We start from the raw sequence: 6,000 nt of genomic DNA, 5'->3' as shown, positions 1-6,000 counted from the left end.
GTTTAAGAGTTTCTACGGTGTTTCAGTCTGAAGGTACCAGCTGCTAATTATGGCTGGTAGAAAAGTACATCTGACCTTGAGAGTTATCCTACTGGCTGGGTACACAGAAAACCAGTACTATTTGTGATATCAGTTTATGCCCCTGGCTTGTAGCAACCCCTCTGGAAGGGCATGGGACTCTTGTAGTGCGGTGCTGTATCTGCCAAGCCTCTGCGGCTGTTTTGGTTTTACTTACATCATCTCACTGGTGCTGAGTGTTTATCTTGAATTAACTGAATCATCCCATACCGAGCAGCACTCCAAGCTGGGTTCAGAACTCCTGTTGAGACCTTTTTAAAATGTAATGTGCTCAAAAATCTCCACCAAAATCTGTATACCCCGATATCCTTTGTTTTCCACATAGTTGCAATTAAATATCAGTGTGTTCTATATCCCACAGGAAATACTGGGAACATGAGCATTCCTGGCTGCATTCCTAGTATAGCTCAGCCACAGTCTTGAATTCATAAATAAAAATCCCATGTAAATTAGCTCATTTATTTGCAGTCAGGATGATGCTGGCGCTTGTCATAATCATGTATTCTACATTTTTTTTTTTTCTATCTCTCAGCTAGCTGGGTTTTTTTCAACTATTCATATTTTTATCTCCTGTTATTTATTATCTTATGGTGCAGCTCAGATTGCCCATTACTGTGACCAGTGCTGACACTGCAGCATTCAAAGAAATCTGCTTTCTCACCTTCCCCTTTCTTCATTTACAAAAAAATAAAAAAATAAAAAAAAAGAGAAAGGAAAAAAGAAAAGTCTTCTAATCTTTTGACTATTCAAGAAAAGAGGGATAGTCTCTCAGACTATGGAAATGAGACATATGGACTTTTTTTTCTTCCACTAATAAGTGGTAATTCAGATTATAGGTAAGAAGAAGCTTTGATACAGGTATATCAAAGCTGAAATATCTATATACACAGATTACTCACAGAAAATTTATTTTCCTTTTGGCTAATATAAACATTAAAATAAATGGTAAAATAAATAATAAAATTATAGTTACTATAACATAATGCTTTAAACATCTGGTTAGTTATAATTTTTCAGCCATTTTACTCAGGATGAAAATCTGAGTGAAGTGACTTGACCTATTTTCTAGAGTCAGTGGCTCTAGAAAATAGTCATTTGGGATCAGGGTCAATCAGTTGTTTTGGATCAGGGATACAATGGCCAAAATACAATTTTTTCTTCCTCCCTGGGATAAAAAAATGATATATTTTTTAAAACACGCACACACAAAGTGTGTCCCCCTTAAACTTCTTTAGTTTCTAGAAACACAAGCAGTGCTCGGTTGTATCTAAGACAGGAGGTTCTCCTTTTTTCTTTTCTCAGATCAGCTGAAAAAAAATCAGCTACTAGACCAAACTGAAGTGCTGTGTTCATAGCAGCCAAAGGAGAAACATATTGGTGGGAGGCAATGCATCACTGCCATGAAATCTGGCCTCATCCCAGCTAAGATTCTGCCATAAAGAAAAAGGTCATCTCATCAAAGGAACAGGAAACTGGTCCAGGGACAGAAGAACCGTAATATTCAATAATCTCTCTTCAGCCTCTGACTCTTGATTTACCATCACTTCTTTCAGCATTTCTGAAATATTCTTGTTTGCAAAGCATTTGGAAGCTGAAAAGAGTAATAGAAATGTTCTGTATTATCAGCATCAGACTTCTCATGATATCTAAACAAGAGAGAGCCATAGATTTTTCTATAAAGGAGATTCTTATTCATCCAAAAATGTTAGCCTCAAATGTACTATGCTTTCCATTAGGTAATGAATAATTCCTGAAGTAAAATAATAGTTAAGGATTCAAAAGCCAAAACAAAAGAGACCGTATAGTGCATGGAAGAAGAGTCGGGGGGGGGGGGGGGGGGGGGAGGGGGAGGGGGCTCGAGGGAAAAAAAAAAATTCAGAGGCAAATCAGAGAGTTCAGATATTAATCAATTATTGCTGAGTATAAATGCAAGGCTATAAGGCTATTCTGGCTCTATTTACAAAGAACAAAATTACAGTATTCATTTTTATGGTTTTACCTAATTGCTGTTTTGAAAATGGCTTCCTTATCACTGAAAGCTAAGGGAATGTGAACATGCTTGTAGGCCTTTGTTCTTTTATTGAAAGATTTATGTTGCTAACCTTCAAACAGTGGGTGATATATGGGTTCATATCTTTACTGACAAATTCCAGCCTCTCTGAACTCTAAAAGTTAGAATGCAGGTATAACAGCACATACGACTCACTTAGCAGATTTCTCAGCATGAGGAGAACTTAAATAAAAAATATCAGGAAAGGATACCAAATGGCTGTGACCTATAACCACCCCTGAAAGTTAAGAATGGTCTTCATCTTTGTGGGCTTTGTCTGACATGTAGAAACTGCTAAACAGGCAGACAAAGCAACAATAGGATAGAAAGGGAAATATTCTAGAGAGATTATATTTCAGTCCTGAAAGACAAGATAATTTATGATAAGCATTAGAGGCATTAGGGACACTAGTTTTCTGGTTAGGCAAAAAAAAAAAAAAAAAAGAGAGCATTCTATTTAGCATACAAAAGCCACAGAGAACTGATGCATTTGGGAAACTCTGATCCTTGTAAATTTGTATTAAAGCAGACTGAGGAAGTAAATGAAGCTAAGTTATCAGCAGTCTTAAAAATCAGATGTGCAAGTAAAGCAGTAAGATCAAGTAAAGGTCAGGTTTTATGACAAAAATCAAGGATTAAATCATGGGAGCTGTCATCATTGATGGTATCATATATTTTCTTTTTAATACAAAGCATGGTCATGGACTGTGTTTCTGTGGTAACAGAAAAGGCTGATATCAGAATTATGATGTAAATGAATGGATCCTCATATACCTTCTGATTCACAGTCAGGGAAGGATCTGCATAGGGAACTTAGATGTAACTTCTATAAGAATATCATTAAAAAGAACAAAGAATGGGTCTATGTGCTGACAGAGGGCTCTGCACATTTTTTGACAGGATAGCAATAATGAGAGCAAAGCAAGCTGTTCTCTCGCTTGCTTTTTCCTTTCTCTTCTCCCAACTTCTCTCTTTATTTCCTGTTCTGTTGTCTTTCACAGATTGTATTGTTAGGCCTTAAATATTATAGATGAAGTTGAATGAGATTATTTGATAAAAGAAATGAAATATTGATTAGGGGTAAAAGGGTCTACTTCTAATGGAAGTTTCTCCATAAACATGTATTGTATCAATAACTATGTTGACTGCAAAGCACATTGCTATAAAAGTGAGGACAAAATGTCCTTGGCACAGTAATGAACTTGGAATTGGCCTCAGAACCAGTATAGAAATGATGCTAGTTTTCACTTGGAAAACCTGTCTTCTCACACTTGATTGAACTTGTATTTATTTGTGTCTCTTTTTTCAAGCCAGTAACTACATGCCAAAAAGTATCTCTGAATGAGTGACATTCTGGGGTTCCGTATTTATTCTCTCTCAGTGATTTCCGGATCAAATGCTTGTGTTTTACAAGTCCAGAGATGATTTTCTGACTGCCAGAGCTATAAATTCAATACAGGATCAGAAAATTAGGCATTGTTCTTTCTGGGCCACTGCAAAATGTTCACAACAAAATGCCAAACACATCAAAAGCCGCTGAATTTTCAGTTGATCTTTCTTCTGTGTTCTTGTTTTCAATTAGAACTACAAAGATATTATTTTCTTCAGTGTCAAGGCTCAAGAATGCACAATACTTAAACTAGAAAATGAAAATGTATGAGGATAATTCTGAAATCTGTTATTTTTAAATGCAAAATATTCAGATGGAAATCTGCCCTGGTGTTTTCATCATGAAAGCTTTCAGTGTAATCGAATGAAAGCTAGTCTTTTCACAAAAAAAAAAAAAAAAAAAAAAAAAAAAAAAAAAAAAAGCACAAAGTATTTCATGAAAATTGTTGAAAGAATATTTTCCCTTTCCCTCTTTTTTCCCTTTGATAGTTACATTTTTGTATAGTTTATTAAAAGATCATTCCCCCATTGCTCTAGAAAAAGTTGAGCAACTGGAGCTTTGATTATATTTTGACCAGTTGTGACTATGGTGTGAAAGACTGACCTTGTTCACTATTCTAGCTTTATATGAATATTGTTGATATCTGTCCTAGCAAGCCTGGAAAATTAAAAAAGACAGATAGAAAGGAAAAAAAGGAAGGAAGGAAGGAAGAAAACATACATCCTAGTGAGGAAATAAAACAATAAGGATAGATTTCGGTACCATCTCTACACATTCAGATAACTCTTTCTCACAGTGTGGTTTGAATATAGGAACAGAGGCTGTGACTGAAAGCCCACTCCAGAATTTTCTTCTGTGAAGGCAGCATTTTGAGCACAGAAAGGTCACTGAAATTTTGCAAGGGTACAACAGTCTGTTATGAAACCATTGGAGAGTTCAGACCTATATTTTTAATAAAAGTGTGACAGAAACACTAGAAGTAAACACAGAAATAAATGAGAATATGGTGAGCAAGAATGCACTGGTTTTACTTTTAATCCTCCTTCTGACTGTAGCAAACACCGATTTGTTTGTTTTTAACTCAGTAGAACTTTTTGAATAAATCAGGCAATTTGCATTTGCATTCATATGAACTTTTAAATGAATTAGCTTTATCCATGTTTACACAGTGTTTGTTTTCCTCTACTGGCCCAAGAAGTCAAAATTCAAAGTATCCTGAATGAATGTTGAGGAAAAACATTTTATATTTGCACATGGCAGAAGCCATCACAGCCATCAAATGCGTTTCAGTGAACACAGGTGGAAGCAAAATAATGTAACTTAGGTGAAAAGTTACCACCAAGCAACAGAATTCCCATCCTATATGTGTACCACTGACTCTTGGTGTGAAAGGATATTGCAAAGTTATTTACTGTACTAATTCAGATAATCACTACTGCAGACGAGACTACAGTGTCTTTTCAGGAACTGCATGTACCAATATAAAAATGCCCTACATTTATCTAATAAATCTTTCATTATCAAGAGTTGATTTTGAAGAGGAGACAACCTTTTCACCATTCAAGGATTTCACAGTGCTTGGGAAATGCTGACAGTTTTTACCTCTACCTCTTCCTATTTCTCCTTTTTTTTTTTTTTTTTCTCTGTTTTTAGGTGAAATGTCTTCTACTATTTATTTATTTATTTATTGCAATAATATCAAATGCCACCAATGACTGCAGCAACTAGTGAGACTGCAAAATGGAGAAATTATGCAATGGTCAAGGATCCTCACTATGATAGAGAGAAAATTTTAAACGAATCTCACAAAGGGTATGTAATGCAGCAAAAACTTGCCTAATACTCTCAGTGTGCAATATTTCATCTCCACATATCAGTGTAGATTAGACTAGATGAACACAGATGAACAGGCGATACCCCTCTCCACACACCATGAAACTAATTTGTGCAAATATCAAGTTCATAAAAATGGTCCTCAAAAGCACACTAGACCTAATTTTATGCTTTCCTCTACCAGACGTCTTTACAAGATGGCAGTCAAAAATATCTTCTCACTGCACTTGCACTTGTTTTATCCCAGTTATGTTACATATACAGACGTGCTGAAAACCGCAATCTATTTATACGCCAGTTGAAGAAACATGCTTTGGCCATATACTCTAAAAGCAACAGATGCCATCTGCAATTAAAATGATGTAAATTTATCATGTTGAGGAACAATTAAAAAGTATTTGTATGAGCATTTCTGATGACAGTCATAACACCTATATTATTATAATTAAAGAGTGTGAAGTTTCTATCTCACTTATTTTAAAGTTGCTTGTGCAGTCACAATGTTTTGTTATTTCAACGAAATAAAATGGAAACTATTTATTGGCATTCATTTGTTATAGCTGTGCCTGTGTATTTATAGCAAGTTGATTAAAAATATAAAATTGAAGTGGATGCATGATTTAAAGTTATCAACCACCACTGCATAAAG

This window comes from Gallus gallus, chromosome 2 (genome assembly GCF_016699485.2).
Source record: "Gallus gallus isolate bGalGal1 chromosome 2, bGalGal1.mat.broiler.GRCg7b, whole genome shotgun sequence".
NCBI lineage: Eukaryota > Metazoa > Chordata > Aves > Galliformes > Phasianidae > Gallus > Gallus gallus.
Note: the sequence above shows the minus strand (reverse complement) of the source record.